Below are 27,863 nucleotides of genomic sequence, written 5' to 3'. Positions count from 1 at the left end.
CCCCCTACACTGACCGACAAGGCATGCATCCTTGGCATCATCCTCAAATCTTTGCTCCCAATGAACCACCAAGTCAATGCTGTTTTATCCCCACACTTCCACACGCTCTGCCTGCTCTGAAAGATCTTGAAATGGATCCTCATCAAATCCAGAAGAACTGTTATCCAGGCACTCGTGAGCAGCAAGTTCGACTACCGCAACGCCGGCGCCACTCAGAAGCTCCAACAAATGCTGCAGAGTGTCCAGAATGCAGCTGCCAGACTTATCCTGGACATACCCCACCGCTGCCACATCTCCGGGCACATGTGAGACCTCCACTGGCTCCCGATTAACAAGAAAATCACCTTCAAGCTCCTCACACACGCCTACAAGGCCCTCCACAACATTGGACCCACATACCTCAACCACCACATTGCCTTCTACACCCCCACCAGACAACTCCGCCCTTCCCACATGGCTCTGGCCACCAGCCCACAGATCCGCAAGGCCACAGCTGGAGGAAGATCCTTCGCTGCTAAGACCTGGAACTCTCTTCCTCTTCATCTCAGGAAATCTCCCTCATTGCCTCAATTCACGAAATACTTCAAGACATGGCTCTTCGACTGAACTGCAGACCCCCCCAATCCACCAGCGCCTTGAGACCCTAATAGGTGATTAGCCTTGCTCTACAAGAACCCTGATTTATTGATGGGGGCACAGCAGGGGTACCCAGGTGGGCTGTGGACTTTAAGGATGTGGGAGGAGTGGAGCAGAGTCTGAAAATAAATATGAGTGAGAGGGGGAGCTCGTGGAAGAATGGAAGCATGGGAGGTCCAGTAATATAAACACAAGGTTGCCAGTACAGGTGGAGAAAACATGAGGGGAGGCCCATCACATCACATCCCGCTCCCCCCCTACCTGCCTTTCTGACTCCCTACATTCCTTTCTGAATTGCCTTACTTTTTTTTACTAGTGTAGCTAGTGAACTTTGAAATTCATGGGCCTCAAATATGTGCTCCAAGCACTGAGCAAGCCAGTGAAGTGAGTGAGCTGCCTGACTTTCTTCAGGGAGTTCTGTGAGGTTTCTCCCCTGGGAAAAATAGGGGCATATGGGATATTTTCCAGTACAATTTTCGAAAACGTTGCAAAAAAGTTACTGGTTTTCAAAGGGCACTGATGAAGAAGTTCATTATTCTTATGGTGCGCCACGCAAGTCTGATGCTCCTCAGTGTTGTGGGGAAGGTCCGCTTCCCCATGAAAATTTCAAGAAATGGGGTTAGAGAAAATGTGTTAACAATGTCACATAGCCTTCCAAAGATTGCAATTTTCATAAAAATACTGTGATCTCATCTAGAAGTAAATGGCACAGCGTGGTGTTGCAAGCAATCTTGCTGCGCCGAGTTGAGTAATTTCCCAATTGCAGGAATGTGCCGTATTTAAAAGAACACAGCACATCCCTGTGTTTCCCTCTGTGCCGGCGCTATATTAGCTGTCTAGCGACAACTCAGCCACCCTCGCGCTATAATGCAAGGATAGCTGTGTTGCGGGGGCGTTTGTTTTTGTCCGGGAACGGACACCTTCCTGCATAAAAACAATCTTTAATGGTAATTTGCTTCTTCTATGTGTGCTGCAGAATGCAGCACACATAGAAAGAGCAAAAAAACGATGAGAAATAAAAGTATTTCTCCTCATTGCCCCACTCCGACGCCTCCCCTGGGGAGGCATTAGTTTTTGGCGCTGGCTCAGGGTTACGCCCAAAGCAACACCCATTGCACACCCCTTAGCTGCAGAAAACTGCATCGGCGGGCATATATATACAAGTCTGCGTTAAACCAGGAAAAGTAGATTAACATCGCCTTGTAGATATGGTGCACTGCACAGCACCACCGGAGCATCGCAAAAAGGGACACTCCGTTAGGGCTAGGGCCTCTGAAATGAGGCCTTATGTTTTGCAGTCAAATACTAGTATTTCATTAGAAGCAATTATTGGCCCCCAAACAACAACTTATTATACTCATTAATTACAAAGATTACTAAATTGGGGCTCCAGTTGATCCCAGACCACCTGCACCTAGATCAGTTAATTGCTGGGGCCGCCCCTGGCCCCTTGATTCCTGGGGCCCCACTGAGCCCAGGTCACCTGAGTTCTGACTGCACACAGGTACCTTGATTGATGGAGTTTGAGCTACCTTTGGACACAGGTTACCTGACTGTGTAGATTTCACTTTTCTTTTTAAACAGAACCATTAGGGTGTCCAGGTAAAGGACGATAGGTCATCGCCCATTTTGACTTGGTAAAGGCCTACGGCTAGAAACTTTGCCTCTTCACCTCAAGATCACCAGGTTAGCAGCCACTCACCATTACAGGAAACAAATGTTACCGGCAATTAGATTACTGACATTCCTGGTTACAAACACAGGTTAAGGATTGTTGTATCTAGTGTCCAAGGGATTAACGCTCCTGGGTAACGCAGGACTATACCAACATAAAATTTACAGCATCCCACTTTACCTGTATTTCTTCCCGTATGCTTATAAAATGCTTATGGTTCTGACGCCCAAAACAAACATGTGCCCTTTTTAAAGCATGACAGTGCTTCCACTCTTAGGGTCTGAATCTGCTCTGCTCCAAATCTATCAAGACCCTTGCAATGACAGCCTATATTCCTGATGGGGTTCCTCTGCAACTATGTCTGGCTAACACTGTTTCCTTGCTTTTCTTTCCTTCTTTTCCTTCTCTTATTTTTAGTTTAGTAGCAGTCGATTAAACATTAAATTAATTTAAAAAAAACACTTACCTCGATCGCCGCCGCTGACCCCGCTGCGCTGCTCCTCTGCTGCAGGCAAAGGCTCCCAGCCTGCCCTGCGCCCAATCCTGACGCTGCTCAGAGCAGGGTCAGGATTGGCTGGGAGAGCCCAGCCAGGACACACCCAAGCAGACTGAAGCCTGTGCATGCTCTCTCCAGCCCGGCAACACAGTGCCGGACTGGAAAGAGCCTACTGCACATGTGTGTTTTGCCGGCCTGGGACACCAGACGAAACATACATGCGCACTGAGGGGAGTGCTGTGCACTCCCCCTCACTGCTTATCACTCCCGTGGCCTGCCCCCTTACAAGGTTTCTAGTAAAGGTTTTAAAGCTGCCGCTGCTGGCAGGTGGGCGACGCTCCTCCGCCGTAACGGAGGAGCCGCCCCTGTTTAGTAGCAGTTTAGGGTCACAAGGAAGGATCATTTATTCCAAATCACACCAAGCTCCACATTTGCTGCATACTCGCAAAGAGTGAGTGGCTCCACTGCAGTGCATTATGACTTTGGTGTAAAAATGACAAACTGTTAATGCTTTCATGTAAAGGAACACTTAACAAACAAGCACTGGCAAAGCATCAGTGTTTTTAAGCCATGTTGTGCAGCCGCGTGTCTGCTCATAAGCAAGGCAGAAAGTTTTTAAAAAACGCTATGACATGGCTAGGCCATGACATGATATCATTGCACTTTATTTTATGTTAAGCATGCTGCAGAGGAGCTGCTCTGCTATTTAACATGGCTAAAAAAGACATTGAAAAAACACAAATAGCTCTCGTGTGTGGCTTTGCCAATGTTTGTGATGGGACAGTGGCAAGTGGTGCAGGATGGGGTGGGAGGGTTAGAGGAGTAATGCAACAGTTCAGCAGGGTGCCGCAGGTTATGTAAAATAAAAAAAAATGCAGTTAGGAGGAAAAGCGCTAGGAAGCGGCCAGAACCTTTTTGTTATAGTATAGCACGGACACTGGGGGTAGGGTTGGAAGGGGTCAAGCAACAGGAGGGAAAGTGGGAAGAGGGCAGGAGGGGTCAAGCAACAGGAGGGAAAGTGGGAAGAAGGCAGGAGGGGTCATAGAACAACACAGACAGCTGGAGGAGGCGTGGAGGAGGAGGGGCCTAGGATCACCATAGACAGCGGGAGGGGAGTGGGAGGGAGGAGAGAAGATACACAACACAGAAGGGGGGATGGGCCAAGCAACAACAATGGCAAGCAACAAAATGAAAAATAGTACCTTCAAAAGCCCAAGCAGTGGAAGGACACAGTTGAACAAGGAAGCACTAGTTGGGTCAAATTCCAGGGGAGGGACAAACACACAAAAAGGAAGTGAGACTGGCATGCTCTGACCAAAGAGAACCAAGGAAGTGAAGAGTGAAGATGAAACCAATCAATCGTAAGCAATGGCTGTAGGAGGCAGGACTGGCTTGTAGTGAGTACCAAGGGGTACTTGCACCTTGCACCAGGCCCAGTTATCCCTTATTAGTGTATAGGGTGTCTAGCAGCTTAGGCTGATAGATAATGGTAGCTTAGCAGAGCAGCTTAGGCTGAACTAGGAGATGCGTGAAGCTACTACAGTACCACTTAGTGTCATATGCACAATATCATAAGAAAACACAATACACAGTTATACTAAAAATAAAGGTACTTTATTTTTATGACAATATGCCAAAGTATCTTAGAGTGTACCCTCAGTGAGAGGATAGGAAATATACACAAGATATATGTACACAATACCAAAAATATGCAGTATAGTCTTAGAAAACAGTGCAAACAATGTATAGTTACATTAGGATGCAATGGGGACACATAGGGATAGGGGCAACACAAACCATATACTCCAAAAGTGGAATGCGAACCACGAATGGACCCCAAACCTATGTGACCTTGTAGAGGGTCGCTGGGACTATTAGAAAATAGTGAGGGTTAGAAAAATAGCCCACCCCAAGACCCTGAAAAGTGAGTGCAAAGTGCACTAAAGTTCCCCCAAGGACAAAGAAGTCGTGATAGAGGAATAATGCAGGAAAGACACAAACCAACAATGCAACAACGATGGATTTCCAATCTAGGGTACCTGTGGAACAAGGGGACCAAGTCCAAAAGTCACAAGCAAGTCGGAGATGGGCAGATGCCCAGGAAATGCCAGCTGTGGGTGCAAAGAAGCTTCTACTGGACAGAAGAAGCTGAGGTTTCTGCAGGAACGAAAAGGGCTAGAGACTTCCCCTTTGGTGGACGGATCCCTCTCGCCGTGGAGAGTCGTGCAGAAGTGTTTTCCCGCCGAAAGAATGCCAACAAGCCTTGCTAGCTGCAAATCGTGCGGTTAGCGTTTTTGGATGCTGCTGTGGCCCAGGAGGGACCAGGAGGTAGAGGGGACGTCGAGCAAGACAAGGAGCCCTCTTAGCAGCAGGTAGCACCCGGAGAAGTGCCAGAAACAGGCACTACGAGGATGCGTGAAACAGTGCTCACCCGAAGTCGCACAAAGAAGTCCCACGTCGCCGGAGAACAACTTAGGAGGTCGTGCAATGCAGGTTAGAGTGCCGTGGACCCAGGCTGGACTGTGCACAAAGGATTTCCGGCGGAAGTGCACGGAGGCCGGAGTAGCTGCAAAAGTCGCGGTTCCCAGCAAGGCAGTCTAGCGAGGTGAGGCAAGGACTTACCTCCACCAAACTTGGACTGAAGAGTCACTGGACTGTGGGGGTCACTTGGACAGAGTTGCTGGATTCGAGGGACCTCGCTTGTCGTGCTGAGAGGAGACCCAAGGGACCGGTAATGCAGCTTTTTGGTGCCTGCGGTTGCAGGGGGAAGATTCCGTCGACCCACGGGAGATTTCTTCGGAGCTTCTAGTGCAGAGAGGAGGCAGACTACCCCCACAGCATGCACCACCAGGAAAACAGTCGAGAAGGCGGCAGGATCAGCGTTACAGAGTTGCAGTAGTCGTCTTAGCTACTTTGTTGCAGTTTTGCAGGCTTCCAGCGCGGTCAGCAGTCGATTCCTTGGCAGAAGGTGAGGAGAGAGATGCAGAGGAACTCGGATGAGCTCTTGCATTCGTTATCTAAAGTTTCCCCAGAGACAGAGACCCTAAATAGCCAGAAAAGAGGGTTTGGCTACCTAGGAGAGAGGATAGGCTAGCAACACCTGAAGGAGCCTATCAGAAGGAGTCTCTGACGTCACCTGGTGGCACTGGCCACTCAGAGCAGTCCAGTGTGCCAGCAGCACCTCTGTTTCCAAGATGGCAGAGGCCTGGAGCACACTGGAGGAGCTCTGGACACCTCCCAGGGGAGGTGCAGGTCAGGGGAGTGGTCACTCCCCTTTCCTTTGTCCAGTTTCGCGCCAGAGCAGGGCTAAGGGGTCCCTGAACCGGTGTAGACTGGCTTATGCAGAAATGGGCACCAAAAGTGCCCATGAAAGCATTTCCAGAGGCTGGGGGAGGCTACTCCTCCCCTGCCTTCACACCATTTTCCAAAGGGAGAGGGTGTAACACCCTCTCTCAGAGGAAGTCCTTTGTTCTGCCATCCTGGGACAAGCCTGGCTTGACCCCAGGAGGGCAGACACCTGTCTGAGGGGTTGGCAGCAGCAGCAGCTGCAGTGAAACCCCAGGAAAGGCAGTTTGGCAGTACCAGGGTCTGTGCTACAGACCACTGGGATCATGGGATTGTGCCAACTATGCCAGGATGGCATAGAGGGGGCAATTCCATGATCATAGACATGTTACATGGCCATATTCGGAGTTACCATTGTGAAGCTACATATAGGTAGTGACCTATATGTAGTGCACGCGTGTAATGGTGTCCCGGCACTCACAAAGTCCAGGGAATTGGCCCTGAACAATGTGGGGGCACCTTGGCTAGTGCCAGGGTGCCCACACACTAAGTAACTTAGCACCCAACCTTTACCAGGTAAAGGTTAGACATATAGGTGACTTATAAGTTACTTAAGTGCAGTGTAAAATGGCTGTGAAATAACGTGGACGTTATTTCACTCAGGCTGCAGTGGCAGGCCTGTGTAAGAATTGTCAGAGCTCCCTATGGGTGGCAAAAGAAATGCTGCAGCCCATAGGGATCTCCTGGAACCCCAATACCCTGGGTACCTCAGTACCATATACTAGGGAATTATAAGGGTGTTCCAGTAAGCCAATGTAAATTGGTAAAATTGGTCACTAGCCTGTTAGTGACAATTTGAAAGAAATGAGAGAGCATAGCCACTGAGGTTCTGGTTAGCAGAGCCTCAGTGAGACAGTTAGGCATCACACAGGGAACACATACCTATAGGTCACAAACTTATGAGCACTGGGGTCCTGACTAGGAGGGTCCCAGTGACACATAACAAACATACTGAAAACATAGGGTTTTCACTATGAGCACTGGGCCCTGGTTGGCAGGATCCCAGTGAGACAGTGAAAACACCCTGACATACACTCACAAACAGGCCTAAAGTGGGGGTAACAAGGCTAGAAAGAGGCTACTTTCTCACACAACCCCCCCCCCCCCAAACGAAGGACAATAAGGCTAACCTTGGCCAGTTGAGACTTTATTGTCTAAGTGGTGATAAGTAGAGAGTAGCTCTGCAATAGACTGGTTACTCCCTTTATCATCCACTATATGGTTACTTCCCTGTGGGGATGTAAACCACCCTGTTTGAAGTTTTTTAGCTAAGCAACAATGTGAAGATGTATTTTCAGAGTTTCTATCAGTAAGTTTTAGTTTAGAGCAGTGGGAATTGTCCACTGAACCTATTTGTAGTGATGGAAATGCCAGACAGGGATGCTGTCTCAGAAAAGCCATAGCTGGGCAAAAACTTTGTCCATATGGCTGGAAGAGAGAACAGGGATGCTGTTTCTCTTGGGTTGGAGCAGGGCGGGGATGCTGTCCTATGAGCTCCACACTAGGGCAGGGATGCTGTCCCAAGTGTTGTGAGGCAGTGCAGAGTTTCTGCACTAAAGTTTCTCTGGGAGGGTTGGAGGGATGCTCCATGTTAACTAAAATGGTGCTCTTTTTGTCACCAATGTTAGTTATCCCACAGAGAGGTACTTCTACCTCAGGGAGTACAGCTTTGCCAGCTGATGCTTCCCTTGGAACAGGTGCCACCCCAGGAGAGGTTTCTCCCACCACAGGAATGGTATCCTGAATGGTAGGGTGGTTAGGGGATACTGTGATACCCTTTTTACCTGTTGATGGAGAGGGATCCTGAGTTTTCAGGCCTTCTCTCCTTTGCTTTTTCATTTCAGTAGAAATGAGAGGGAACAATTCCTCTGGGATGCCCAGCATGGCTGCATGGGCATAAAACTCTACATCAGCCCAACCTGAGGCCTCTAGGTCATTACCTAAGAGACAGTCTACAGGTAAGTTAGGTGATATCACCACCTGCTTAGGGCCAGTAACTCCACCCCAACTAAACTGAATTATATCTAAGGGAAGAAACTTAGTGGAGTTATGGACATCAATAATCTTATACTGTTGTCCAATGATGTGTTGTTCAGGAGGCACTAGGTTTTCAGTCACCAAAGTGATACTGGCACCTGTGTCCCTGTAGGCCAAGGCCTCAACACCATTTATTGAAACTGTCTGCCTGTACTTATCCATTGTAAGGGGACAAGCAGCCAGTGTGGCAAGGCCAATGCCTCTAGGTGTGACAGAAACTGTCTTGGGACTGACTACCCCAGTTTCTATGATGGACCCATAAGTGAACCCAACTACACCCTTTGCTTGACTGTTGCCAGCAGTCCCACCACTAGTACCACTACTGCTAGGGGCACTAGAGCTTGATGTATTAGTGGTGGTAGGCTCAGGGGATTTACCTGGACAGGACTTATCCCCTGGCCTATTGCCTCTGTTTTTACACACAAGGCACCAAGGCTTTTTAATGTGTGCAGGTTGAGAAGAAGAGGAAGAATTAGTTTTATCCCCACCCTCTGAAGAGTGTTTAAGATTTGAAGTGGGATCTTTGGTTTTACCCTTATCCCCATGCTTATCTTGAGATTTTTCACCATCTTTCTTCTTATTGCCATCTTTGTCACCCCCTGTATGAACTTTTCTGTTCACCCTTGTTCTGACCCATTTGTCTGCCTTCTTTCCCAATTCTTGGGGAGAGGTCAGATCAGAGTCTACCAGGTACTGGTGCAACAAATCAGACACACAATTATTAAGAATATGCTCTCTCAGGATCAAGTTATACAGGCTGTCATAATCAGTAACTTTACTGCCATGTAACCACCCATCCAAGGCCTTCACTGAATGGTCAATGAAATCAACCCAGTCTTGTGAAGACTCATTTTTGGTCTCTCTGAACTTTATCCTGTATTGTTCAGTGGTTAAGCCATAACCATCCAGGAGTGCATTCTTAAGAACTTTGTAATCATTAGCTTCATTTTCTTTCACAGTAAGGAGCCTATCCCTACCTTTTCCACTAAATGATAGCCATAGGATAGCAGCCCACTGCCTTTGAGGGACATCCTGTACATCACAGGCCCTCTCAAGTGCAGCAAACCACTTGTTAATGTCATCCCCCTCCTTATAAGGGGGAACTATCTTGTGCAGATTCCTGGAATCATGCTCTTTTGCAGGATGACTATGGGGAATACTGCTGCTGCCACCATGGGTTTCTAAACCCAACTTCTGTCTTTCCTTCTCTAGTTCTAAAGACTGTCTATCCAAATCCAGCTGTTGCTTTTTAAGCTTCAGTCTGGTTTGTTCCACCCTCAACTTATTGAGTTCCCTTTCTAACAATCTGTCATCAGGGTTGGTGGGAGGGACATTTCTAGATACAGAGGTATGATGGGAATGAACAGAAGGAGACCTGTCCCTTACAGAGGGCACCCTAACAGCTTGGCTGACAGTGTAATGTGAGAGCACATCATCTGTATGATGTGACTCCACCTCAGTACCAACTATGCTAGACTGTCTAGTAATGGGCAGGCTAAGAAGTTTCTTTCCTGAACCTTTTCCTGGGGGAGTCCCTGGATCAGATTGGGAACCATTAGCTACTTTTTCAACAGATGGGGCACTTTTAGCCTTATCTTTTTCTCTAAGCATGTTAAGTAACAATTCCAAGGAAGGATTCTTCCCTACACTCAAACCTCTCTCTACACAGAGACTCCTTGCTCCTTTCCAGCTAAGGTGATCATATGCAATCTTAGACAGGTCAACATTTTGGCCTGTGCCAGACATTTTTAGAGAGAGTTAAAGTGATAGAAAAAGAGAAAAAAGTTTTCAGAACTTTTTGGAAAGACAGAAAAAACTTTTTAAACTTTTAAGAAGTTTTTGAAAGTTTAGAAGTACTTTTCAGCACTTTAGAAAAGAGTGAAAAGAGGAAATGCAAAACTTTTTAGCTATGTGTACACACACTGAACTTGTTTTGGATATTTTTCTCTTATGAAAAGTACAATGACAAGAGTGGTAAGTAGTCTCAAAGCACTTATCCCACCGCTGCACAACCAATGTAGGAGGCTGGACTGGCTTGTAGTGAGTACCAAGGGGTACTTGCACCTTGCACCAGGCCCAGTTATCCCTTATTAGTGTATAGGGTGTCTAGCAGCTTAGGCTGATAGATAATGGTAGCTTAGCAGAGCAGCTTAGGCTGAACTAGGAGACGTGTGAAGCTACTACAGTACCACTTAGTGTCATATGCACAATATCATAAGAAAACACAATACACAGTTATACTAAAAATAAAGGTACTTTATTTTTATGACAATATGCCAAAGTATCTTAGAGTGTACCCTCAGTGAGAGGATAGGAAATATACACAAGATATATGTACACAATACCAAAAATATGCAGTATAGTCTTAGAAAACAGTGCAAACAATGTATAGTTACATTAGGATGCAATGGGGACACATAGGGATAGGGGCAACACAAACCATATACTCCAAAAGTGGAATGCGAACCACGAATGGACCCCAAACCTATGTGACCTTGTAGAGGGTCGCTGGGACTATTAGAAAATAGTGAGGGTTAGAAAAATAGCCCACCCCAAGACCCTGAAAAGTGAGTGCAAAGTGCACTAAAGTTCCCCCAAGGACAAAGAAGTCGTGATAGAGGAATAATGCAGGAAAGACACAAACCAACAATGCAACAACGATGGATTTCCAATCTAGGGTACCTGTGGAACAAGGGGACCAAGTCCAAAAGTCACAAGCAAGTCGGAGATGGGCAGATGCCCAGGAAATGCCAGCTGTGGGTGCAAAGAAGCTTCTACTGGACAGAAGAAGCTGAGGTTTCTGCAGGAACGAAAAGGGCTAGAGACTTCCCCTTTGGTGGACGGATCCCTCTCGCCGTGGAGAGTCGTGCAGAAGTGTTTTCCCGCCGAAAGAACGCCAACAAGCCTTGCTAGCTGCAAATCGTGCGGTTAGCGTTTTTGGATGCTGCTGTGGCCCAGGAGGGACCAGGAGGTCGCAAATTGGACCAGGAGGTAGAGGGGACGTCGAGCAAGACAAGGAGCCCTCTTAGCAGCAGGTAGCACCCGGAGAAGTGCCAGAAACAGGCACTATGAGGATGCGTGAAACAGTGCTCACCCGAAGTCGCACAAAGAAGTCGCCGGAGAACAACTTAGGAGGTTGTGCAATGCAGGTTAGAGTGCCGTGGACCCAGGCTGGACTGTGCACAAAGGATTTCCGCCGGAAGTGCACGGAGGCCGGAGTAGCTGCAAAAGTCGCGGTTCCCAGCAAGGCAGTCTAGCGAGGTGAGGCAAGGACTTACCTCCACCAAACTTGGACTGAAGAGTCACTGGACTGTGGGGGTCACTTGGACAGAGTTGCTGGATTCGAGGGACCTCGCTCGTCGTGCTGAGAGGAGACCCAAGGGACCGGTAATGCAGCTATTTGGTGCCTGCGGTTGCAGGGGGAAGATTCCGTCGACCCACGGGAGATTTCTTCGGAGCTTCTAGTGCAGAGAGGAGGCAGACTACCCCCACAGCATGCACCACCAGGAAAACAGTTGAGAAGGCGGCAGGATCAGCGTTACAGAGTTGCAGTAGTCGTCTTAGCTACTTTGTTGCAGTTTTGCAGGCTTCCAGCGCGGTCAGCAGTCGATTCCTTGGCAGAAGGTGAAGAGAGAGATGCAGAGGAACTCGGATGAGCTCTTGCATTCGTTATCTAAAGTTTCCCCAGAGACAGAGACCCTAAATAGCCAGAAAATAGGGTTTGGCTACCTAGGAGAGAGGATAGGCTAGCAACACCTGAAGGAGCCTATCAGAAGGAGTCTCTGATGTCACCTGGTGGCACTGGCCACTCAGAGCAGTCCAGTGTGCCAGCAGCACCTCTGTTTCCAAGATGGCAGAGGTCTGGAGCACGCTGGAGGAGCTCTGGACACCTCCCAGGGGAGGTGCAGGTCAGGGGAGTGGTCACTCCCCTTTCCTTTGTCCAGTTTCGCGCCAGAGCAGGGCTAAGGGGTCCCTGAACCGGTGTAGACTGGCTTATGCAGAAATGGGCACCAAAAGTGCCCATGAAAGCATTTTCAGAGGCTGGGGGAGGCTACTCCTCCCCTGCCTTCACACCATTTTCCAAAGGGAGAGGGTGTAACACCCTCTCTCAGAGGAAGTCCTTTGTTCTGCCATCCTGGGAAAAGCCTGGCTTGACCCCAGGAGGGCAGACGCCTGTCTGAGAGGTTGGCAGCAGCAGCAGCTGCAGTGAAACCCCAGGAAAGGCAGTTTGGCAGTACCAGGGTCTGTGCTACAGACCACTGGGATCATGGGATTGTGCCAACTATGCCAGGATGGCATAGAGGGGGCAATTCCATGATCATAGACATGTTACATGGCCATATTCGGAGTTACCATTGTGAAGCTACATATAGGTAGTGACCTATATGTAGTGCACGCGTGTAATGGTGTCCCCGCACTCACAAAGTCCAGGGAATTGGCCCTGAACAATGTGAGGGCACCTTGGCTAGTGCCAGGGTGCCCACACACTAAGTAACTTAGCACCCAACCTTTACCAGGTAAAGGTTAGACATATAGGTGACGTATAAGTTACTTAAGTGCAGTGTAAAATGGCTGTGAAATAACGTGGACGTTATTTCACTCAGGCTGCAGTGGCAGGCCTGTGTAAGAATTGTCAGAGCTCCCTATGGGTGGCAAAAGAAATGCTGCAGCCCATAGGGATCTCCTGGAACCCCAATACCCTGGGTACCTCAGTACCATATACTAGGGAATTATAAGGGTGTTCCAGTAAGCCAATGTAAATTGGTCAAATTGGTCACTAGCCTGTTAGTGACAATTTGAAAGAAATGAGAGAGCATAGCCACTGAGGTTCTGGTTAGCAGAGCCTCAGTGAGACAGTTAGGCATCACACAGGGAACACATACCTATAGGTCACAAACTTATGAGCACTGGGGTCCTGACTAGCAGGGTCCCAGTGACACATAACAAACATACTGAAAACATAGGGTTTTCACTATGAGCACTGGGCCCTGGCTGGCAGGATCCCAGTGAGACAGTGAAAACACCCTGACATACACTCACAAACAGGCCTAAAGTGGGGGTAACAAGGCTAGAAAGAGGCTACTTTCTCACAATGGCTGAGTTCTAAGCCTCTGGTAAGCTAACAAAATGTCTAGTAAGCAACAACAATTGCACTGTCACAGGCGAGACGTAAAAAGTATTTTTCTGTGGCAATTGTGTAGAAAATAATCATATTTAAGGTGAAAACCTATCTGCTTATGGTGATATTTCACGCTATGCAAAAGCTTAAACACAATAAACATAATAATTATCCTGAAATAAGCAAGCAGAAATTAACGACCTATGTTTGTGAGTATAACATTAGGAAACATACACAAAAACCTAACTTTAATTCGCCCCTCAGATGATCAATATAGCTAGTCACAACTTCAGCTTTCTATATGTTCTTCGAACATGTTAATGAGATAACTCACAGAGAGAGGTATTTTAGACTAACGTATCAAATTCAAGCTCTTTAATCTCTTACAATTACCTGTCTTCTGTCTGTTCTTTTTAGCCTTCTGGTTTACTCCATTGTAGTTGATCACCTTACACGTACATCTCATATACTTTATAGCACAACGCACATCCTACTTCACCACTATACCTCACCCTACATCCACTCTTCGCTTCACCACCTTCAGCCTAACAATCAGCGACAGCCTACCTCCTAGACAGCAACCGATAATCTACATCACAACCACCCAGCTTTATTGGCTATCTCCAATAGAAACATTTACATACAATTAATCTAAATGCAAATAACGTACAAAGTGCTATTGAGAAAGCCTGGCGTGGATCTGACCCTGTTGGACCTGTGTTAGACACTCTTGATGCACCCTAGATGGTACTGCACACACACCTTAATTCTGTAACCAAACAAAGCACTATTTTTTATTTATTTATTTGGAGTCTCAATTACAGGAGGGCGTAATAGGAGAGTTGCCAAAAACGGGCCCAGTCAGAAAGGTTGCCTTTGTGTGTTTTTTTCTGAAACTGTGTTTATTGTGCTGTGACCCAGAAGGGCTCCACAAGGGATAAATATGGTAGAGAGGAGCTTCTAGGCAATTCATTGTCATCACTGATATTGGAGCTTGTGCAGATAATCAAATCCCTAATTCGCGGACTTACAACATCTTCAGCTTTGATTCTCAAACAACTGATAATTCCTACCCACACTGGTAACATGTCTCTTGGCTTTCCTACAGCCAGTGGCCACAATGCTTCAAAATATATTTTAGTACCTGGATTTCTTCATCTAGGTTCTCTCTCCGAGGTAGTCAGCTGTCTCCATCTCCCTGTGGCCAAGCTCCTTGTCCAAGCTCCTTCTCGCAGGGTTGCTGAGCACTATGGCCCTCATTACAGCTTCAGAGGTCTTTTTACAAGACTGACGAAGCCACTGTAGCCAGCATACCGCCAGTGCTGGCGGTATGCTGGCCGCCCTATTAGGAGTTTTCTGCTGGGCCGGCAGAAAACTCACCACAACATTGACGCTGGCTCCTAATCGAGCCGGCGACAATGTTGTGGTGTGTCGGGTGCGACAGCACCCGTTGCGTATTTCACTGCCTATAATTCAGGCAGTGAAAAGCACGACAGGGCTGTCCATAGGGGCCTCTGCACTGCCCATGCCAAATGCATGGGCAGTACAGGGGCCCCCATGGGGCCCCCAACACCCTGTTTCCAGCAGGCTTTGCATGGCGGTGAGACCGCCGTGAAGTTGGCAAAGATAAATTACCAGTCCACTTTATTTTAATGCACTTTTCCACTATTCTCAACCTGGGAGAGTTGGCTGATAAACAGGGAAAACACAAAATAGATTTTCAATCTTAGCCAAAATGACTACTCAGATCCTTTCAAAGCTAAATGCACTGTGTTTGGATAACAGGCTCGTTCATTTTGGAGGGTTGCTCGGACACTCTTCTTGCCTTGAAGTCACTCCAACTAGGGAACAAAGAGAGGGAGAGGCGGCAAGAAAGAGGCAGGATCTCTCTCTCTCTCTCTCTCTCTCTCTCTCTCTTTCTCTCCCCCCCTTCCCTCCCCCGGTCTCCCCCCCTTTGCTACACATGTTTTATCCTTAGGAGGTGGCTGGATCTCCTTCTACATTTCACCTCCAAGTCGAATATGATTATGGGATTGACCATCATTATAGTTACTTCAGTTCTGATTCATTGTGGTAACATCAAGCAACACATGAAGGTCGGACCTTGGTTTAAGATAGAGCCACAGCTGACTAAGAAAAAAAGTCTAGAACTGAGAGGAGTGATTAATTGAGAAGAGCGAATATGGTATGCGTAGGGTATTTTTAAAGTGTGACGTCCACCAGCGGGATCTTGGCGCTAACCTGTAAAAGTAAGCTGTAAACGGTGCTAACAGATTATTGATTGGATAAAAATGTTTTAAGAGATTTTCTTAAAAAGGGCAAAGAAAATTGTCTTCCAAGTGTGGAAAGAAGAGCTTTCCAAGACAGTACTTGATAGTAGTTGATAGTTGATGAAGTTGATAGTACCAGAGCAGGGTATTTGCCACAGGATTTTTTGTCCTAATGGAAATCATTTGGGTCTGTAGCAGGTGAATTTATTTCCCAAGAATGCTGGTAATTTGGAATAAATTGCGTTGTTAATAATTGTCATTACTTTGAAGATTATACTTTTGTGAACATGTAGTCACTGGAAGTATTTTAGTTGTTGGTGTAATGAGTTCAAACTTTTTAAGGCCACTGAGAAGTGGGGAGGCTAGGTTTTGTATTATTTGGAAGTTAAAAAGTTGCTTAGGGGGAGCTAGAAAGGGCGTTTCTGTAATCAATTCTAGATCGAATAAGGAGGGCGTTGGCAATGTGTATTCTTCCGGGAAAAGAAGGATAGTATGTGGCGTTTTGAAATTGGAAAAAGCAAGATTTATCAATATTTGCAACCTGGGTTTAAACCTCTGCATTTGGAATCAGTGTGTGTGCTTAGGTTACGGATGCTGCCAAGAGGAGACTGAAGAAAGCTGTAATTGTTGGGGGCCGAAAGTCGTCTTTCTTTGGTTTGGGGGAGGTCAGCTGCAGTTCAGTTTTATTGGGATTCAGCTTTAAATGAATTGCTGAAATCCACCATCTAGTGGATAGCCGATTGTCCTCCAAGGCAGAATTGGCTTTATTATTGTAGTCAGAGTGAGATCAGATGTCTACTTGTTGACGATAAACTACAAGGTTTTGCATCCATTATGGAACCGTTGACTTGATTCCAATTTTTGTTGCCCTGGTGGTAGGGATATTATGATCAATAGTATTGAAGGCTGCCGAGAAGTCATGGTGAACAAGGGCCTCTGAACCTCTGGCATCAGTTAATCTTTGCGAGTCACCGAGAGCTGAAAAGTTTATTTATAGGGTACTTCCACCAGGATACCTTGCCTGGTAGTATTGTACTAGACTGTAACTCCTCAATACTCCTGTAACTGTAACTGTGGAAAACATTTTCCAATAACTTAAGCAGATATGGTAAAAGTGTATAGGTTACATCAGGTCAGATGGATTCCTCCAGACAACTTAATTTTCAGAACACAAGGACATACAAAATATATGCTTGTAGTCGCATTAGAGACACTGTATATTTAGCGAAGGATGACACCATCTATTTAACTGTTCTTCAAGTTAAATCTTAAAATGCTGTCTTCTAATCTAAGCTTCCTTTGTCTATGATAGGATTTAGGCCAAGATTTGTTTTCCTTGATGATGTAATTTTGCTTAATTATATGTTTTTAGTACTGTAAGAAACTGAGTTGTTGGTTGAGGGGCTGAAACCCTACCCAAGCAACAGCCACAATCCTAGTCAAGGTGAACCACAAAAAGTCACCAAATTAACTTATACTTAACCCTCTGGTACTTGGCATGAAAGCAGTCAGGCTTAATTTAGGGGCAATGGGTAAAGTACTTATGCAGCACATGAACAGTAATAATAGTTAAGATACAACACAAGAAAAATCCCACACCAATTTACAAAGACAGAGTAAAATGTAATAAGTTATGTGAACTCAAAACAACAAAATTCCTATCAGTAGAACCAGAGATGTGCAATTTAAAATATTTAAGGTAAGTATATCACATAAAAGCACAAAGTGCCACTGACGGTTATCTGGTCATTCTAGAACGGGTTTGTGACAGGGTGGCACAATGAGGACAGATAGCCAGTGGTCGGATAAGGTGGTAAGTTCCTTTATTTTGTTATTACACAATACTAAGCAGCAAAAAGTTTGTTTGTCTTCTCTGGTTGGTTGACGTTCCTTCTGAGGCTTTCTCCTTCGTCTTCTCTTTTAGAGCTCCAGGGAGGCATATGTGGGGAAAAAGTGAAAAGGCACAGGTAAGTGATTTGCTCTCTCTTTAGTTTTCTTTATTCCCTTTCTGCCCCTCCCCCCCCCTTTTATTTCTCCTGTCCCTGGTCCTGTCTTCTTATCTTTCTTTCCTGATTCTTGTCTCCGCTGTCTCTTTTCTTTTCCTTTCCAGTTTCTTTTCCTTTTATTCTCACTCTCTCTATCTTTCTATCCTTTCTGCTTCTGTCCGTCACCTGCCCTTTTCCGGGATGGGATGACCTTATTGTACTCCGCTGTTTCTTTAACTCCCACCGGAGTCCATACAGCATTGGGTATGTATCGTCCTGGTTGTCACTCTCTCTTGATGTGGCTACCAGGCTTATGGCAAATATAGGAATGTACCTTGAAAATTATATGATGAAAAAAATGGCAGTATCCATTAAACAATACTTTCTTCTTCCCCCCTTTTATTTCTCCCTAATCACCCCTTTTTTCTCCCTCCCCGTGTTTCCCTTTTAGAGGCATGCACCTGCAGAGGCCACGCTTTCCTCAAGCGTGGCCGGAGTCAGCGCTGGGCGCCTTCCGCGCTGCTGGTTCGTGGGTCCACGCTGCCGGGAGGTGTCCGGTCGGATCTTCAGTCCGACTTGTAGCACCGTCTTCCTGCTCCTCTTCTTTCTCCACCGCGACGCTCCAGCTTCCCCGATGCCACACGTCCGCCGCAGTACCTTCTAAGTCGTCTCTCCTATGGAGCCGGGGCATGGCGCGAAAGTTCTTCTTCTGCTCCCCGGATGTGGATAGGGATTGCTGGAAGGGCGCTGCACTTGCGGGTCGGCAGTGGCAGCAGAAGCCGGGTCATCGCACCCTGACGGGCCCACCTGTTGATGAAGAGGCCCGCCACAGGGTTAAAGTCACAAGTTCAGGCCGAAGTGCTGCCTTGCGTTACTTTGTATTTCAGGGTGCACTGTAAAAGTAATGCAACCCCAATGCAAAACCTTGGTAAATCTGCAGCACAGTCTCCGGGAGTGATTCCACCCTCTACCTCTCTCTCTCTTTTGTAAATTATTGGTGTTTTATCTCTCAACTTGTACTTAGTTTAGCTACACTAGAAAGATGAAAAAGCTGAGCTAGCCGCAATGACTATTGAAGAGTGATCTTCAAATAGTCCCCATATTACCACAGTGGCAATATGAAACCACTGTTTTACTAGCTATATCTAGTAAAAGATAGTTCAGCGGCTAAGGCACCAACTGTAGCGATCTGTGTGAATCCATAAGGCGACAAATGGGAAGCGTAAAAAAATACACCAGAGTGTTAACATACCTATTACAAAGCAGGTTGTGTTAACCTGCCAGTGCGAAGTTCACATTTTAACAAGAGAGCACAGTGGATTGATACATTATTTACAGCAATGCTTTAGTAATTTGCAGTTCACTAAATGCAGTCTTGGGGAAATAGCTAGGTGGATTATGTGGTTCCTGCAAAAAACCTACATGTAAATCACGACAACCTTTGAATTCCTGTAGGAATCTATGAACCTAACTGGATAAACCTTTTTGGGAAAGTTTTTTGTGTGCATATTTTGCTATGGTGTCCCGAAGGGGAAAAATCCTTTGCCACGCACTACCTTTACCACTCATCCATTACCACACAATGCCTTTGCCACACATTGCATTTATCACACACCTTTACCACCATGCATATGCCTTTACCATACATGCCTTTACATATATATATATGTGTGTGTGTGTGTGTGTATATGTATGTTAGGGTAAGGCGTTTTTAGGGTTTAGGGGAAGGTAAGTGCATTGAGTGCTAAGGTTTTTTTTAGGTTAGGGTAATGATATTTGGGTGGCAGGGGTATTTTTAGGGTTTAGGGTGAGTTACAGTATTTTGGTGGCAGGGGTATTTTTAGGGTTTAGGGTGAGTTACAGTATTTTGGTGGCAGGGGTGTTTTTAGGGTTTAGTCTGGGTAAGGGTATCTGGATGGCAATGGTATTTTTAGGGTTTAGGGTGGGTAAGGGTATTTGGGTTGTAGGGGTATGAGGGTATTTGGGTTGTAGGGGTATGTTTATGGTGGGGAAGTGTATTAGGTTGGAAAGTTATTTATTTTAGGGTTTAGGGGTGGGTGAACTCAGGGGTTTGGGATCAATGAGGGAAAATATATATATACATTTTTATATATATATTTGCATATATATATTCATATTTATATATACGTACATACATATATGTACACACATATATATACATATATATAAAAAATAAGAGTTTCACTTACCTTACATATATTTACTATTTTGTTGTAAAGGCATGCATGGTAACGGCATATGCATGGTAATAACTTGTGTTGTAAAGACAATGCGTGGTAAAGGCATTGCTTGGTTATGTAGGCCGGGAAAAGACATGCGTGGTAACAGCATGCATGGTTCCGTCATACATCCACCCTTAAAGAGCGCCATTACACTGTGTGTGTGTGTATGTGTTGCCATGGCCACGAACAATGATTATCCTTTCCAGAGGCTGGCATCCTGCTGACATATCAATCAAGAATCCAAAATACTTGCAAAGTCTTTCTCTTGGCATTTGTATAACAAGATACAGCACAAAATAACTCATAAACAACCTGAGGGTCAACTACAGAGCAACAAATGTACAATTACTTATTCAAGCATATTGAGGCCATACGTTACACAAGTTTCCAGAGCAACAACATATTCAGAGTCTCTTCTCCTTATCAGACATTCTCTGTTGCCCCTTCTAATGTCAATGGTATTTGATCAATGCCAAAATAGGAAAGAGATTTCTTATTACCTTGATGCATACTGGAAAAATGACTTGTAACAAGGTAAATGCTATCATTGTTGCAAATACCGCTCAAGCGCTCCAATGTGGTCTTTTTTGACTGGGAAGATGGTGGTACCTACATTTTGGACATGGACATTCAATCACTTATATCACAAAATCAGATGTACAGATAATGTAAGTATTAATCTGCTGTTCTACAGTTGTATGAAATACCTGATAGCTTTTCATGTTGCGGCTGTTTGTGCAGTCCTTGCAGTCTCCACATCTCCAAAATCCCTTTTGGGAGGACAGGCAAGTATTAATTTTACCACCCCAATGAAGGTAGCTGTTTACCAGGTAGTCCCGCAAATTCTGTGTTCTGAAATGTGCAATCTTAGATTCACCTCTTAAGATATGTCCTACAAGATTGTCCCAATACCTGCCAGTGTCTTTTTAGTATATTCATGAGAGCATGAGATTGTGCATTAAATATGATGATCAATCTGGGGGTCTTCATATTCTCCTGCTTTTGAAGTTAGCAAATACACCTCTTCTCTATTGATCGTATCAGCTCTTTTCAATGCGTCAGAAAAGTACTTTCTTAGGGTATCCCACCTTCCATTTTTTAAATGTCGCTACAGTATGTTCTCTCATTCATTGAATGCACTCTCTGTACTACAGTCATGTCATGCTCCTAGTAATTTCCAGTAGGAGGTACCACATTTAAGAAAAAACTCAGCTGTCACTGGCAGAGTGCAAAATGTTATTCCCTGTAGGTGGCTTCCTGACAGCCAGAAAAGCCTGTCCTGCTGGCATTGTTTGTTAGATTAAGATTCAAAATATCAATGTTATGGAATCAATAAAGAGATCAACTATCTTTTCATTGCCCCCAGGATCAAAAAAATATAATGTATACATCTTAATTAACAGATTTGGCACTGTGAATAAAGCACCATTTCTTCACTTCACACCTACTCCTCCCACCAGTTCAAGTACAATTTAATATGGGGAGGAGCAAAACATGAAGTGTGGTGGTCACCATGTTTAAAAGAAGTTGGAGACTTCGAATATCCCCTGCTATTGAAGCAAAGCCAGTACATTAGCTGTTGAGAAAAGATCTTAACCAATGAAAATTGTTCTGTTTTTAGAGGTTATACTCATAGTGAGATCTTTATGCCTCTTCACATTCATGTCCAACCAGGACCCGTTTCCAGTGCCATTTCTGTGGATGGTATACTTGCCTTCTTTGTCATTGACACCTACCAGAATACAGGCTAATCCTAAGGCTTAGGGCTTGAGTGATATCATAATCCAAACAGGCATAGGATATACAAGCAGGGGCCTCGAAGGATAAAGAAAAACTCACCGGGGGCTCATTCTTTTCCCCGGAAGAGTCTGAAAGCTTCCTAATACTTCAATGATTAAGGATCAGTAGTCCATTGACTTAAATAATAACTGACTGCAAAATAAATCCTTTTCAAATATCCACACTTACAAAATAGACTGTCCACAGTGGCAGCTTCATATACACTATGGGGGTCATTACAACCCTGGTGGATGGCGGAGAACCGGCGGTAAGACCGCCAACAGGCTGGCGGTCTTACCTTGGTGTATTATGACCATGGCGGTTACCGCCATGGTCAACCGCCAGTTCTCCGTCCCGCCCGCCGGGCTGGAGACCTGGGTCTCCAGCCCGGCGGCCGTCAGTATACCGCCGGCGGTATTTGGACCCGGCTTACCGCCGTGGATTTCCAGCGGTTTCAACCGCTATGAAATCCATGGCGGTAAGCACTATCAGTGCCAGGGAATTCCTTCCCTGGCACTGATAGGGGTCTCCCCCACCCCCACCCAGACTCCCTCCCCTACACCCCCCACGACCCCCCAAAGGTGGCAGGGCCCCCCTCCCCACCCCGACCCCCAACATAACATTACTCACACACACCCGACATGCATGCAGGCACCAGCAACACACACACGCACACACCCTGACATACATGCCTACATCCACACACACAGTAAGACACGCACACCCACATTCAAACATACACGCACACATCCATACAGACATACCCACAGCCATACACGCACTCATTCCCATACACACAACACCCCGCAAGCATACACACACTTACACACCCCCTCTACATACACACACGCACACCCCCATGCACGCACACAACACACAACACCCCCCCACCCCCCTCCCCTAACGGACAATCGACTTACCTGGTCCGTCGACCATGGGGGCAGCTCCGCCGACACCACACCGCCAACAGAACACCGCCACGGCGAATCACAGGACATGAATCGCTGGGCGGTGTTCTGTTGCCGTGGCGGTGGAGGTGGAGCAACCTCCATTTCCCCGCCGCCTGCAAGTATGGCTGTTGGCGGCTCTCCGTTGAAATAACGACGGAGAGCAGCCAACAGTCATAATACGCCGAGCGGCAAACCGCCTGCACAGGCGGTCTTCCACACGGCGGTCCCTCGGCGGTCTTGCAAAAAGACCGCCGAGGTCGTAATGACCCCCTATATGTTCTATTCTATCTAAAGTTATCGAAGGTGAAGGATGGAAACTATGTAAGAGCCTGAACCTGTTGTAATATCTCCGATTTATACTAATATTGCTGTTCATGTCAGTTTTTTGACCATTTATAAAAACAAATTATTTAACACTGAAGCAGAAACCTTCTTAACCTTTGTGAAAAGAGTTATGCCAAATAGGAAGGATATGCTGGTCTAAATGTAACATCAAACACAGCAAAAATGGCAGAAACCAGAAAAAAAGGATTAAATTATCATATGTAGGGGCACATTTACAAGGGGCTGGCAATTTGCGAGAAAATTGGTAAAATAATATCTAGTCATCTACATTTGCTAAAGAACTCAGATAATGAAGTTTAGACAAATGGAACAGCAAGTGAATCAGCACAAACACAACAACTGAACGTTTAGAAAATATTTCTTGAAAAAATGCAGTGGAATAGAAGTAAGAGAGAGAGAGGGTGTCTATGTGTGTTTGTATGTTCATCTGTGTTGGAAAGGTTTCTGGAAGGCAGATGCTCCCTGTCCAAGCAGGAACCACAATCCTAGTCAAGGTAAGTCACCAATGCACCCTAGATTAACCTGTGCTCACCCCTTTGTAGCGTGGCACAGAGCAGTCAGGTGTAGGAGGCAATGTGTAGTGTATTTGTGCAACACTTCAAACAGTGAAACAATGAAAACGCCACACAAACAGATACCACACCTAGTTAGAAAAATAGAGCTTAATTAATAAACAAAACAAGACGAAAACAACAAAAATCGAATTAGCAGAACTCCAGATATGATTTTGTAAAGAATAAACTGAAGTGTGGTGCTCAAAAGCATAACGCACCAACCAGGTCTCTCTAGTTGGACTGGACTGGGTAAAATCTGAAAGGTCAGGCCGACCGCAGTTGAGCACGGGTCAAATACAGGGACCAGGCTTGGTCTGCTGAAACAGTACCTTGGTTCGGAGTTGACAATGAGAACAAGATGTGAGGAGCAAAGGAGGTGATGCTTTGGCATTGATCCTGTGGATGTGAGCGATGCGTCGGCTCTGAGCTGTGCAAAGTCGGGGATTCATTGGGAATGAAGGCGATGCAATATTCCCGATCCTCACAGCAGGAGTAATGCTCCAGTGTTGATGGGGAGTGGTGTCCTCTGTGCACTTAAAAGCCCTTTTTTGAAGTCCCCCTCACTTCAAAGACACCATTGAGTATAAGAACAGAAGTCCAGTTCTTATATCCAGTGGGTGGTGCCTTTGAAGTGAGGGAGACTTCAAAGAAGGGCTCTGAAGCAGCACAGAGGCTCTCCCTTCCTGCCCTGGCTCCAGACTCACTACAGGGGGTTAGCAGTCTTTTGGGTGGGGTCAGGACAGCCTATTCAGGTGTAAGTGTGAGGCTGTGGCCAGCTGCTCCCTCCCATCCTGCCCAGGATGGCCCATCAGGATGTTCATGGCCCATCACTGACACCTAAGCTCCCTTTCTCTGTGGCTGTCTAGAGACAATGTACAAGCTACGCTGTCACCCCACCCCAGACATGTATTGGAGACAGGCTGCAGGAACACAGGGCTAAAAGTGTCATTTTCTAAATTGCAACAACAAATCTGACTTTACCATTAAAGAGGATTTATCATTTCAATTTCATAGGTATTAAACATGACAGGCCACCCCCTTCCCAATCAGGAATTACAGCTTATTAAATGTAATAAGAAATCTCCAATGTTATCCTATGGGAGGGGTAGGCCTCACAGTAGTGAAAAACGAATTTGAGAGTTTTTCACTAACAAGACATGTAAAACTTAAAAGTATATGTCCTGCCTTTTATATACATAGCACCCTGCTCTATGGGCTACCTAGGGCGTACCTTAGGGGTGACTTATATGTAATAAAAGGGGAGTTTAAGGCTTGGCAAGGGGTTTTAAAAGCCATTTTATTGTTTTTAACAACTTACAGGTAAAACAGTTGCTCTCTTAACAAAAGTCAAATACAGAACGACCCACTATGATAACAGAATCCCAAGTCCATTCTGAGTCGTTGTCTCCCCAAATTCAACTGATGTGACCTCGGCCTCCTCCTGGTCCTCCAGTCCAAGACAGTCCCACCATTTTCTCCACATCTTATTGTAATTCTGGGGTCAACCTCATTCTTCGGAAACTGTTTTTTCAAGCTTGCCACACCAGTCTATACCTTTCATCCATGCCTCTACTGAGGGGCCTGTGGGAGATGTCCAGTGTCGGGCTATGTCCCTTTTAGCTACTATTGTGCCCAAGCCAATTGTTGTCCTGTCCCCCTCTGGACGCACCCATGTCCTCCATGATGCCCAACAGTGTAATTTGTGGATGTGGTTTGATGGAGGACCACACAAGTGCTGAAAGAACGTTTATAATGGTAACCCAGTAAGCTTACATCATGGGCCACTTCCATATTTCATGAAAAAAGTCCCCCATGGGATCTGTAACAGGCTGGGAAATCACAAATGTCCACCCTCCACCTGCAATGGGGTGTCATGTATGCCTGGTGCAGATACCTAAACTGCATCAGGCGAGTCTAGTAGATATCGCCAGTATCTGAGGGGAAATGCAGGATTCTCTCCAATCTGCTGGTCTAGGGCTCCAACCCAACTCTCCAGGCTTGGGCCATATTTTAAAGTGCTACATAAGTGTTTGGCACAAGCAGTACTGTAGGCCCACTAGTAGCATTTAATTTCCACATAGGTGTGATAAGCGCTATCTAAAATGTTACAATACAATGCAAAGGTTCTGTGTATACATTTTTTACAGCCAGTTCATTCTCAATCTTGTGCCCTCGTGCTGTTCAGCGGACCATGCATAAGAAAGGTACACATCACTAGTGCACCATGGCCCAGGGGCATATGGGACCCTCAGCACCCTAATTATGGCTGAATGCCACTACTTAACCAGTGGCAGGAGACAGGAAAGCCCATGTTCTATGACAACATTAGGGCTTTGCTACGCCACTGATGCTGCTGTGCCGCTCATGACCACCACAAGGGCAGCTGGATAAATGCTTCTTTTGTATTATATTGTGGGTAACACAAAAGGTAAGACTTCCTTCTCATATTGTAAAATCCTCTATGAAGCAAATGGTCTAGCATGGCTCTCCTCTGTGTTCCACTTCCTCCATTCTATATATAAGTGAGTATCCTAACATAACTTTTTCACTCAGTATAACTTTACCGGATAAAACTCCAGTTTAACTAGTGGAAATGAATTGCAGATTTGTTTTTTTTTTAAGTTAGCAGCCGGTTCGATTTCTTTAAATAAAGCATTTTGAAATACAATGTACAATGGTGTGTTGGACATGATCACACCTTCACTCAATCTGTGTCATGTTCTTTCACACTTCTAATCCGGAAATAACTTATTTATCTTGCCTTCTGGATATAGCAGCACACCTTTGAATCGGGAATACTTGAATGAACAACACATTTGGGAAAAATTAACAGTGCAAGAGTCACAATATAAAGAAATATGAATGACTTTAAAACAGTGTGTACAAAATTACAAGCAAAATTATAGGTATTAGGGAAGTGTGCAGGCATAGGAGCCTGCAAGCTAGTCACATTGGTGTGGCCAAAGGCTTGGCACAGAACAGACTGCATTGGTGCTACACGCCCTTACATACACAACATGTACAAGGTCTTGGGTTAGAGCAGTGCACATGTCTGTAGTACACAGGAGTGCAGAAAAGAAATAAGCCTATAGCTTTCTCCATCTTTAAAGCCAGAATCTGCAGCGCCATCCCTGTATCCATTAGGATGGCCCAAAACCCTACTCAAATTTAGGGAAGTGCTGATGACACACCTCTTTAAAGAACACTAGATCATGATACAGTAACAGTCCACTTGCACCATTAGAAACAAAGGCCCAGATTTATTAATCTTTCATGCAACACAGCAAGACTACTTGCTACGCTGCATGAAAGGGAGAGGGCAGGAATGTGCCATATTTCTAAATATATGGCGCACTCCTGCTTTCTGCCTACGCTGGAGCACAATCCTCTGCTAGCACCAATGCAGCAACCCTTCGGCTATTGGTGCAAGGGTGCCTGCATTGGAAGCAGGATGTTTTTTTGTGCAGGAATGGATACCTTCCTGTACAAAAACAATCTTCTGAGGCTCTTTTCTATTTCTAAGTGTGCAGAGTGTGGGGAACACCCACACTCTACCCATGGAACGCCTTCCCAGGACAGAGTGACGCAAGGCAGTGACTTGTGCTGCCTTGCGTTACTCCAGATTTACCTAGCAACGTAGGACCACACAAGATGGCCTGGTGTGGCTTGGTAAATCTGGCTTTAATATTGTGTAGCTCTTGTGACACAATGCGTAATGCATGGACAACACAACAGTATGATAAATCTGGCCCCAAGTACATCTCCAATCTCTTGTCGATTGTATCTTTCCCTTCGACACTATACAGTGCTCTGCTGCCTTTTGGCTCAGTATACAAATACCACATACATATACGAGGCTAAGTCACAGCCATTTGCTGTTCAAGGTTTCCACACACAGTCAGTGGCAGCAACATAGGAATGTGTCAAACACAAGATAGGTATAGCACTGGCAGTGGCAGTGCACATATCAAATATTGCCCTGATAACAGCAGTATATATGCCACTCATACAAACAGAAAAAGTGCAGTACAGACAGGAGAGGTGCAAGCTTCCCTCGTACACATTAAACACATGCAGCATTGAAGTGCAAGCTTCTGCCTTGCACAGAAGACCCCAGCAAGAATTAATGCCAACTAGCTTATTTTGTACACTGATTAAGGGACTTATTATGAGGCCCTTGTAATTTAGAGGAGGGAGGTACAGGGGTCAGTCTCCAGTCTCCAGCCACAAAAGTTTGGGCATTAAAATGTTTAATATGATGGAATGGGGAATAACCAAGGAAAATAAATGTGTGGACCCAGTGTACCGGGTCCTTTTCTGCAACCACTTAGCACCTGCTCTCACCGGTTGGTTGATGGTTTTGGGGGAAGGATGTGCTGAGGCCCTGCCAGTGCATAACAAAACTGTAGAGGGCCCCCCTGCAAAGAAC

At 45.8% G+C, this 27,863-nt stretch overlaps 1 long non-coding RNA gene across 1 annotated transcript; it reads right to left on the bottom strand.

Moving 5' to 3' along the window:
- Positions 1–17,382: 17,382 nt before the first annotated feature.
- On the bottom strand, positions 17,383–18,236 carry LOC138283178 (uncharacterized). The gene is made up of 2 exons (XR_011201109.1): positions 18,025–18,236; positions 17,383–17,504 (listed from the first exon to the last, which is right to left on the bottom strand). It is a non-coding gene; the product is annotated as an uncharacterized lncRNA (long non-coding RNA).
- Between the last annotated feature and the right edge of the window lie 9,627 nt (positions 18,237–27,863).

Source organism: Pleurodeles waltl, chromosome 3_1 (assembly GCF_031143425.1).
Source record: "Pleurodeles waltl isolate 20211129_DDA chromosome 3_1, aPleWal1.hap1.20221129, whole genome shotgun sequence".
Lineage (NCBI taxonomy): Eukaryota > Metazoa > Chordata > Amphibia > Caudata > Salamandridae > Pleurodeles > Pleurodeles waltl.
Note: the sequence above shows the minus strand (reverse complement) of the source record. Positions and strands in the feature narration are given on the sequence as shown.